This window comes from Pteronotus mesoamericanus, unplaced genomic scaffold (assembly GCF_021234165.1).
Source record: "Pteronotus mesoamericanus isolate MK-2021 breed Mesoamerican mustached bat unplaced genomic scaffold, CSHL_Meso_final contig_20, whole genome shotgun sequence".
In the NCBI taxonomy this organism is placed as follows: Eukaryota; Metazoa; Chordata; class Mammalia; order Chiroptera; family Mormoopidae; genus Pteronotus; species Pteronotus mesoamericanus.
This window is the reverse complement of record NW_026555085.1, coordinates 61,600,466-61,612,182: the sequence shown is the minus strand read 5'-3', so window position 1 is coordinate 61,612,182 and position 11,717 is coordinate 61,600,466.

Below are 11,717 nucleotides of genomic sequence, written 5' to 3'. Positions count from 1 at the left end.
GAAGGGATTGTAAAGAATTATTAAAAGAATTATTAAAGAATTATGAAAGGCAAGGATCTACAACCTAGATTACTCTATCCAGCAAAGCTATCATTTAGCATAGAAGGACAGATAAAGTGCTTCCCAAATAACATAAAGTTAAAGGAGTTCATCATCACCAAGCCCTCATTAATTGAAATGGTAAAGGGACTTGACTAAGAAAAAGAAGATCAAAACTATGAACAGTAAAATGACAACAAACTCAACTATCAGCAACTGAACCTAAAAAACAAAAACAAACTAAGCAAACAACTAGAATAGGAACAGAATCACAGAAGTAGAGATCACATGGAGGGCTATTAGTGGGGAGGGGGAGGAAGGAGAATGGGGGAAAAAAGTACACAGAATAAGAAGCATAATTGTTAGGCACATAACAGATGGGGGCAATGGTTAAGAATAGTATAGAAAATAAAGTTCTAGCTGGTGTGGCTCAGTGGATTGAGCGCTGGCTTGCAAACCAAAGGGTCGCTGGTTGAATTCCCAGTATAGGGCACATGCCTGGGTTACAGGCCAGGTTCCCAGTGGGGGGCACGCAAGATGCAACCACACATTGATGTTTCTCTCCCTCTTTTTCTCCCTCCCTTCCCTTCTCTAAAAATAAATAAATAAAATCTTAAAAAAAAAAAAAGAAAATGGAGAAGCCAAAGCACTTATATGCATGACCCATGGACATGAACTAAGTGGGGGGGGGTGGATATTAGAAGGTGGGGGTTGCAGGACAGATGAGGATAAAGGGGGAAGAAAACAGGACAACTGTATAGCATAATCAATAAAATATACTGAAAAAAAGGAAGAAATTTTCTGCTAATTTAAAAACTGGTCAAATCTTACCACACCAATATACTTTATTTGAAATTCAATTGTTTTTACTTTGTTTCTTTATCAGAATGGGAAATGGCATCAGGGTGAAATAATACGGTATGATTTGCCTTTACTTTTATGTCAAGAATTACTAAAATAATTTTGTTTTGGAATCATTTTATTTACAATAAACACTATGATGACGAGTCTTACATTTTCTTTCCAGGCCACTTAAATATTTTTCTCTTCAAATAATAGCAAATGGAATTATTAACATAATTGATGTAAATATTTAATAATGAATATGCAAATTTATCAAGATTTACTTATTGAGGTATTTCTCTTGTGTTTTTAAAAACCATGGAAGTTTTTCATGGAAAAGGATACATCCAACAATGTTGGAGGGAGTATGTATATGATTTTCTACCAAATACTTAACTTTTATATAGGACAGTTATATATATATATGACTAAAAATAAGAAAAAGCTTAAAGTTAAAATATCTTAAGAATAAATTTGCAACCTGTTCCTTAAAGCTTCATTTTAACCTATATTTTTACATTTGCTTCCACAAGAACTTGCCAAACTTACCTTGCAGAAGTACTCAAAATTTATTCTTGTTACCACAGTGTTTGATTCCTTTCTTTTTCCCACATAATTTGATTTTTTCCTACATAGGAATGCATAATTTTCCAAAACTCCATTGGAAAAGTAACATAGATAGAACTGTGTTTTAAAATCTATTTTCTAGTCCAGTGATTTCTATTTACACTCTGCAAAAACAGTTTTGATTCCATGTAAATTAAATGAATGGGTTTATTAATAATCAAGGACTCCATGAAAATGTTATACTTTTAAATGACCAAGCATAATAAAAGACCAAAATACACTAATATGCCACCAAAGCTCCTGTTGACCCATGGAGCTTTTAGAGAATGGCCATTTCACCCCTGTAAAGGAAACAGTCTCTGAGCATAAGCCGGGGCCTGCATTCTGTGTTTGTTGTCTCAGTTCCTTAAAGCTTCTTTATTGCTGGCTTCCTGGGCTCCAACCTTAAGATTCAGAGTAAATGCAGTAAGTTCTGCACAGTATAGATTCAGTGTAAGCAAGCTTCATTGACCAAAACAACTCATGAGAAATGGTAATAAGTCCTAGAAAAGCATTGCCAATTTAAATAATGATGCATGGGATGGCAGGGAGTACAAACTGCCCTTCACAAAAATTCTGGTCAGCGCCTGTAGAGATTAAAAAGTATCTGTACTTAGTATCTGTACTTAAAGTATCTGTAAAGATGTATAAAAATATTTATACATTTTGTCCTGGCAGATTTTGGTCAGTTCGTTGGGCATTGTCCTGTGAGGCAAAACGTTGCCAGTTCGATTACTGGTCAGGGCACATGCCTGGGTTGTGGGTTCAGCCTCTGGGATCAGGGCTTGTAGGAGGGGTAACCAATCGATTTTTCTCTCTTCTTCTCACATAGGTGTTTCTCTCCTTCTTTTTCTCCCTTCCTTCCCCCTTCTCTAAAAATAAATTTAAAAAATTTTTACAAAGTATTTGTACATTTCAACTTATAATGTGTAGCTGTTTTTGTCTGCAGCTTTTATTCTTTTAAAAAAATAATAAAACAAACTTGTTTACCTTCAGAACAACTGTGTAGAATGTTCCAAAAGACCCAAAGTCCATTTCTAGGTGATTCCACATACATTCTATTTCATTCTTTGGCTCACACATTCTTGCTAACACTTAACTTTTGTCTACACCAGTATTTGGAACAGGAATTGAAATACTTTCAACAAACATAAATTTGAATCCTGCCATGTGAGTGCTGGTTAAATGTGCTAACTAAACAATTACTTTACTGTCTTTCCAGCTAGAAATAAGTCTTAAATAATAGTAGAGGATAAAAAGACATTTAACCCCCCACCCCCACAAAAACAAAGAGAATAGAAAAAAAATGAGGTAGCATCAGAAAACTAGAAACTGGAAGTATTTACACTGTATGATTTAGGGCAGAGTTTCTTAATCATGGTACTATTGATGTTTTGAACCAAACAACTTTTTGTTGTATAGGGCTTTCCTGTGCATTGTAAGATGTTTAGCAGCATCTCTGGCTTCTACCCATTAGGTGCCACCAGCGCCCCCTCCCCAGCTGTCACACCCAAAATGACTCCAGTTATTGTCAAATGTCTCCTGGGGGCAAAATTATCCCTGGTTGAGGAACACTGATTGAGGGAATGAGAAAAATATAAAAGTGTCTCTAGGGACAGCCCAGTAGCAGACTTATCTTAGCCAGAGAACCCCTAAAAGGCTGAGGAACTAGAGGCACAGGTCGGAAACCAGATTAGCTGAAGATCTGTGTAAGAGGTAGATTAGTCCCATTTTATCCCATCTTCTAGAGACTCCTTCTTTGGAGAGGCCAAGTCGGGGAGACTCCCAGCTTGGAGGTATCAGGCACAGCCGAGGCTGAGGTTCCAAACTGGATGCGGGTATTATGTGAAAATCTGATTAGAATGTGGGATTGTAGGCCCTTGCTCAACTCAGCTCTAAGCACACTGGTCTCCAGGTATATACTGGAATATATATATTTTCCAGGTAGGACACTGGAGGATTCTTCTGATGAAAAGCTGATCAAGCCACAAAACAAAAAAACATCGATTGTTATCCAGATTTAGTGAATTGACATGGCCAGGTCACCCCAAACCCTCAAGTCAAGTCAATCAGTCAACAATTCCTGCACCCCTCCACTCTAACAGGGCTCCATAATGATGTTTCTGAGGCATGGTTTTTATAGTCCTCATAATGTTTAGATCTTCTTCTTTCTCCAGTGTAGTCACCCAAGTAAATGGCCCTGGGACTCCCGTGGGGAAGGACCAGGAAATCATTGCTGCAGATACTTGCTGTGCCTTCCTGGGCCCCTCGCCTCTTTCAGTTGATGGGTTCTGGCTCAGTTCTGGAAAGAGGGAAAGGCATCCGACTTTTCGTTGGGATAACTGCCTTCACCCTCCATTCTTGATTTCTTTTGTTTGTACCTTTTTTGGCTACTCCTGTGTTTGCCCCTAGGAACGCTACATATATTAATGATCTCCATAACTCTGTGTAGGTCAGGCTACTTGGCTGCCACTCCAACCCTCCCATTCATTACGGCAATGACACCCACTTGCCTTCTGACAGTTAAGTACTGCCACTTGACCTCTGTGGGGCGGTGGGTGGAGGCGGAAAGGCGGCGTCGTCCTATCATTCTCATTGCTGTCAGTGAGCCTAGTTCTATAAAGACAGAAAGTCATCCCTGGCCTGCGTAGAGGAGCTGCCACTGAACTCCTAGAGCTTTTGCTGCCCCTCTCACCGACACATTGCTCTTACTTTGGTCAATTTTGTATACTTGGAACCCTTCCCTGGAGCGCAGTCATCTAGGCCTTTCTAGGCCAGTCGTCTAGTATATCCGCTCTTCCAAGGCTCACTCCCCCGAGTCTTTAATCCCCTCTTCCACTGCCTGCCAGGGCAATACTGGCATTTCAGCCTCACTTAATGTGGAACATTGCTTCTCCTTTGCTATGTTTTAGGGGCCCTCCTAACTGCATGTGTACATCAATCTCCTGGGTGGTAAATTCTGTGTTCCAGGACAGTGCCCCCAATAAACCCTCCCTTATCCAAAGTGATATTTTGCCCGCTTTGCTCCAACACCCTCTGGGTCCTGCCCTGTGGATTCTCTCCTGGCTCCTGCCAGTACCTGTTGCCTGGGTACTCCACCTCTTTTGCTGTACCCTCCTTTTAGCTGAGTTATGTTGTGACTTAAATCTAGCCAGACTAGGAAGTTGGGCCAGATCTGAGGAGGCACATCCTATTTTGTGAGGGAGTGACCTCTGCATTGTTTTCAAGAAGAGGGGAGTACTAGCCCATATTAGAGACCAATGGACCCGCTCTGCAGGTGCCTCAATCAGACATCCTCATTCTATTGTCAGGCTCCTATTTTTCAACCAGAGCCCTAACCTTGGCATAGCCAACCTGCCTAGTCTGAGATATTAACGTTTTTGGAGGTCTGCTGCCTTTATGATCAGGTCCCGAGGCTCGTCCTAAGCATACTCTGCATCTCTGCTGTAGGAGAGAGTCTAGTAAGGAAGCCTTCTGTCATTCACACTTCCACTCCTTTTAAAGTCAATCAATCATTCTTAGTCATTCATTATCTCTTTCCAAAGCATCAAGTTTAGCAATAACCACCTTAATTGTCCTTTTAGTTACCCTTTCCCCATCTTGCTCAAATGCCTGAAACAGCACAACACCAGCTAGTGCGTTTGCAACCACCCGTGAAAGCTGAATGGCTGCGCTCTTCCCTCGTGTGGCCTGCGCTCCCCCTTCCACCAACAATGGGGTTCTGCCAACCAGATGGCCGGTGATCCGGCTCCAAACATCTCATTTTAGCATCTGCTTTCTCAGACTGTTTCTTATATCACCTGCCCCAGGTTGTGTTCCTTGGCAGGAGACTCAAAGACAGAGATTGGCAGGCAGGAGGTTTATTGGGAGTACGCTCAGCATCCGCACCTGTGGGAGGGAAGCAAAGCAAAGAAGCAGGATTTGCAGAGGGAGGATCTGACCATGATAAAGGCCTTAGCGAACCTCATAGGGAGCTCTAACGGTCAGCTGGCCTTTGAGAATTGTCCAAGTTGCAGTGAGGGCCTTTTGCCTCCATGTTGAACAGTCATGGAATAACAGCTACTCTGGGAAGACGTCGTGACCATGGGTGAAACATCTCTCAGAGGTTGAGTTCATTCCAAAACAGGTTGCCAGTAGAGAGGCATCTTCCAACAGCTGGGGGAGAAATTCTTCTGTACCAAAGAGGGACCTGGTGGCTCATCACAGCATCCATTATAGCTTACTTTTCTAATTATGTAAACACTAAATTTTAATCTAACCAAAAATAATGCTATAAGTAAGAGAAGAAATGTGTACGCTGTTTGTATGTGTGTAAGAAGCTGAGGAATGTGAAAACGAAAGTCCTCTCTTTACATGGAAGGAAGCCAATAGATTAGGTCTTAAATTTTTTTTCGTAAATGAAAACAAAAAAATCTACAAGAAAATTGGCTACACATATGGTGGTATAATTTATTCTGGTATTCCTGTCTTCCCTTTATTAAGGATACAGTTTTGTCTACCCACCAGAATAATGTTACATTTCTAAAAAATTTTTTCAATATTTCAGGCATTTTACATCTAGTTTCTAAAACTTTGTTTTGCTGGACAGAAAGTTAAACCACCATTTCAGTGTTTGACACGTGGCAATTTTGGTGACATAGAAGATAGAATCAAATCTGTCAAATTTAGAAGGGATTAGTTGCCTCTCTCTTAAGAAGGAGTGATAATGGGTGATTTAAAATTCTTTGACATCTTTCAAATTGCTTACACATCTTCAGTTTTCACAATAATCCTCCAGTTTCAGTAGAGAATTCAGTAGAGTAGATATTATTATCCCTATTTGAAGGATGAGAAAAATTGAGGCTCAGAGTGGCTGTGTTTTACCAATGAAATATATATGTGAATACTGGACAATAAATTTAATGATGAATAGATTTACTTTATATTTCAATCGATATTCTTGAATTTCAAAACAACTGCTGATAAAAAGAGTGTTAAATATTAAACTGTATTACATGGCAGATTTTTTTCTATCTGGAGGTTTTCTAGGGTAGTCTTTGACAGATATACGCTTCTTTTTTTTTTTTTTTAAATATCTACGTGGTGAACATTGTTAAAAATTTTTTCAAATACATTTGTCTCTGCCTTCCCCTCACCACTTTCCCCTGCCCTCCTCCTCCCTCTTCCTCCCTCAATCCTTCCCAACCTTGGCTTTGTAAACTGCTTCTAGAATACTTTCTTTAGCCTTCAAGAACATGGTGTCAATACCAAGAAAAACTCTCTCTGCCTTTTAAATTGTCTGAGCTGTCAAACAACAAATGGTGACATTAGATAATCCCATACCTATGGGCAAATGAAATATAATAATTTGTGTAGGAGATTGTTGGGTGTGAGTCTGGAAACTGTGCAGCGAGACAGAAGAGCTGGGGTGGGCAGAGGGGGCTCCTTGAGGTGGGGCAGGCTCTCAGCAGTGGCGTCGCCCGCAGTGGAGTGCGTGCTTGGAGGACTGATGAGGGCACTGAGGGGGACCCTAGTTCCACTCTGCGAAGTGCTCTTCCAGCTCGAAGTCTCTGAACTCATTCCACTACTCCTCAGTGAGCCCGTTTTAATATTTTTTTTCCATTGTGGAATGATGACAGACTACTTTGGCCCTTCTCTTTTGCTATAATCCAAAGTACCTCTTTCAAAGAAAGTCTTCTTAAATAATATGAAATTCCATCTGAACAAGTACCTCCTAAGTGCATTGATAGTGGGTCTTCCTTGCTTATTAAACACTTACTAAGCAGGTTGCCAAATTCTAACCTTCTAGACAACAGCGTACTGCACTGTAGCCTGAAATGACTGCCCAGAGACCTGTCTGCAGTGCTTATGTAAGAACTTAAAATAACTTGATATGGGGTGGGAGGTAGGGGAGATTCAGTCTTTTTATAAACTTCAGGTTTTGATTTTTATGATAAATTACGTGACTTATTTCAAAAATAGTTAATGATGTGCAAAAGTGAATGTACAAAAGAGTCATCAGTGGAAACGGTCTTGCCCCTGCCCCGGAGCTGCTAGTTTTCTCTTTGGAGGAAGCCAATTTCTCATGTTCCCCTTCCAGGGGCACTTCCCACACGCACAAGCCTGCACGTAGGCTCCACACAGGTGGCAGCTCACTATGTGCTTCTTATACACATACTTCTGCAGTCCATATGAGAACATAATAGAACTATAAATTTTCTTTCCTAATGGCTAAATAGTATTAAATGGGCATACCACAATGTATTTAACTATTAAACAGCATTTAGGTTGTTCCCAGTCTTTTATTGGAAACCTTTTATTTATCTGCTATTATAAGGAATGCTGGAATATAGTTTTCTTTTATATTTATATCTTTGCTATATTTGGAATTTATTGTGGAGTAGGGAGTGAAGTAGGGATACCCTTTTTTTTTTTCCCTAAGTGGCTACCTAGTTCTAACATGTTTATTGAATAATTTATATTTAACCATTGATTTGAAATGCCTCCTTTCTTATAGGTGTTGAAGTAAGTTTCTGGAATTTCTATTCTGTTTTATTTATATCTATTCTATGTTGAATGTCTACTAAAACATTTTAATTACTATATCTTGTAATCTGTTTTAATATCTTATATGGCTAGTCACCTTATTATTCATTTTCATAATTTTCATTGCATTTATTGCTTATTTATTTTTTCATATGACCTATGGAAAATAGTTCCAGATTATCCATTTTCCCCCAACTTTCAAGTGACTAATGAGGACTTGGAATATGGCTGTTACTAATGAACCAAATTTTAAGTTTTACATACATTTTGCTAACATTTAAGTAGTTACACATGGCTACTATGTTGGACAGGGAAGTTCTAGCAGATTCTTCTTTGTAAATAGAAAGATTATTGATTTCAGAACATTCATTTTTGTACCCAGCCACTTTACTCTTTTATTATTTAGAATAATTTTTCAGTTGATTCTCTTGGGTTTTCCAAGAATGCAAAATATAATATAAAAGTGATAATTTTCTTTCTTTCCTTCCAGTTAATATAACTTCTATTTTTGTCTTTTAGTTTTATGGAAACAGTGGTACATTGACAATTTCATGATATTAATTAACCCATCATTCGAAAACATTACTTGTCTTCTAAATATTAGTTCTTGGAGGATACAAAATAATTAAGACACTAGTTGTTGCCTTCAAGAATTTGTAGAATGTAGATAAGACTATCTCACAGAGAAGCATCATGCAGTATATTAAAACCCCCAATAGAAACTTGCAAGAGTTTTGAGGGCGGTAGTGGCACAGAAGTGCTCTGAGTGGTGTGTGTGTGTGTGTGCGCGTGCACGTACAGGCAGGGGAAGATTTTTGGAAAGGGGGTGCTTGGGCCAAGTCTTAAAAAAATGAGTTAGAATTAATCAGATGAAAGATGGAGGAAGACATATGGGTTTCAGACTAAGACGATAGTAACATCTATAAAGCAAATATTTTAGGTTTTTTTTACTTTTAAAAAATGTTTGCTTTTTAGATATGTTTATAGACATTTGATCAAATATTTATATAACATATTGATCAGGCATATTTTAAAACTACATTTATGTTTGCCAAGTGTGAGGGTTTTAATAAAAAATGCATGATAAAAATGAAAGTGTTATTTTCAACAAACGTTTAAGTTGCCTGCCTATAATGGTGGCAGTACAATTTAGCTGGTAAGCTAATTTCAAAGTCAATTCCAGTTACAAAATTAATTTTATAGTAGTCCCCGTTTCTTTGCTAGTAATTATTTTAAACTAGCAATTCATTAAGTCTCAAAATGCATAATCCTTTCTTAGTGGAAGTTCTCATATACCAGGATGTTTTGTGTTCTATACAGAGCCAAAGGGATAAACTTAAATTTCCTCTGAAACTCTTAGCTAGATTGTTCCTTCCAGAAATGTTGAAATTCTAATTAATCATCATTAAGCAAAATCATCATCATCATCATCATCATCATCATCATCATCACCTGTGTTGAAACTCTTTGATATGTAATGCTATTCCTCTCTCTTTCTCTAATATTATCTAGGGATGATGATAAAAGCTGCAGTATTATAAAAGCTCTAGGTCAAGACAACACCTTGGCAAACAATCAATTTATCAAATTATATATACACCCACTTTATTTATATTAATTGCTCATAGTTTCTATCAATTTACATTTTGCTGAGGCTTAATGATTAGTGTATTAGGAGAACAGGCACAACATGAATGTCAAACATTTTGTAAATGCCCACCAAATAGAAGCACAAAAGGCCATGGAATAGATTGAAAATGGTAAATATGTATCAAATTTGATGAATTAGTTTCACATTTCTTTCTAGTAATCTTTTTTGTCTGTGTCAAAGATTTTGCCCTGTAATGAAAACTGTTTTTTTCTCCCCTCCGTAAATTATTACTTATTCAATGTAAACTACACATATGTTTCTTTCACTTTTTATGGAAATGCTAAATTTCCAGGCCTTTTACTTATGAACACTGGAGCCCTTCTGCTTTTATATACAAATGGCTGGAACACTCAGCTTTTATATACGAATGGCAGGCTTGCCCTGAACTCTAGTTGGAGTTGGTATACATATGAGAAGAGCGAATGAATGGAGACATAAATGTGAAATCACTTCAGGCCCAATTTCTTCATGCTCTACCTGAAACCCTCCCTTTATCACCCATTCAAGAAAGCAGACCAGTGAATTAAGAGGAGGATGGCGGCTGCTATGTCATGGCTGGGATAGGCTGTTATGCTTCATTAAGTTTCTATTGAAATTTTCAATGGCCTAAAACAACAAAACTTTTTTAAAGTTTTAATTCTTGCTCATGCTACTCATCCCCTGGGTGGACAGAAGAGCTCTGTTTATCAAGCCACTTAGGGACTCAGGCTGATAGAGCGGCCGGCTGCTGAGTACCAAGCCAGCAATCCACTCACAGCGCGTTGGCCGGAACTCGGCGCACAGCCATACCTAACCGTAAGAGGGTCTGCAAGTGGAGAGAACTGGAAATACCTGACAAACAACACTAATGATCACCACAACTGTACTGAAAATGTGTTGACAGAGTAGTTTTGGCAAGAGCGGAAGTGACCTGAGCAGAAAGAAAAACAATACGAACAGTGCTGGATCACATTGCTGGCTATTCCATGATCGTTTGCACTTCTCACTAAAACTGTTTTCCCGGTTGGTCCAATCCAATCCAATCCAATCATCTAATAAGCATTTAATAAAAGCCTTAGAGTGTGAGATACCTACCTGGTTATGCAAAGGTGAACAGAAGCAAAACTGTAGGTATCACTATTTTGAATTCTATACTCAGGCTACTTTGGAGACTACCTTAGGGAAAATTAACAAAGCTTTGACAATGAGCCTAAATCAGACCTAACTCTATATACATGTTTAGATGATAATTATGGTGGGGATAGGTACTGAGTTAGTTTTCTTTTTTAAAGATTAGATCTCTTCTTCATACCATTTATTAAAATACATGATAGATACATTTGACATATAACACTAAAGGCAAAAGCCACAAAAGCAAAAATAGCTAAATTAGACTTCATCAAAATAAAATATGTAACTGCTTCTAAGGAAACCCATCAAGAAAATAAAAAGGCAATTCACAGAATGGAAGAAACTATTTGCAAATCATATACCTTATAAGGGGCTTGCAGCCAAAATGTGTGTGTATATACATATATATGTGTATATATATTTTAAAGATTATATATATTTATTTTTAGAGAGAGAGGAAGGGAGAAAGAAGGAGAGGAAAAGAAAAATTGATTGGTTGCCCCTCGTATGCACCTGAGAGGTGCACTTCACTCTGGGAGGAATTGAACTGATGACCTTTCACTTTGTAGGGTTATGCCCAACCAACTAAGCCTCACCAGTCAGGGCTCCAAAATATATTTTTAAAAACCTCTTCTACTCAGCAATAACAACAACCCAATTTAAAAATGAGCAAAAGATTTAATAGACATTTCTCTGAAAATATATGTATCTATAATTGTCCAGTAAGCACATGAAAATATAGTATTGTATTATTAATCAATAGAGAAATGCAAATCAAAGCCACAATGAGATACCACTTCATACTCCCTAACGTGGCTATAATGAACAAGATAGACAATAACAGGTGTTGGCAAGGATGTGGAGAAACTGGAACCCTCATAGATTGCTCATCAGAATGTAAAATGGCACAGCCACTTTGGAAAAACTGTTTGGCAGTTCCTCA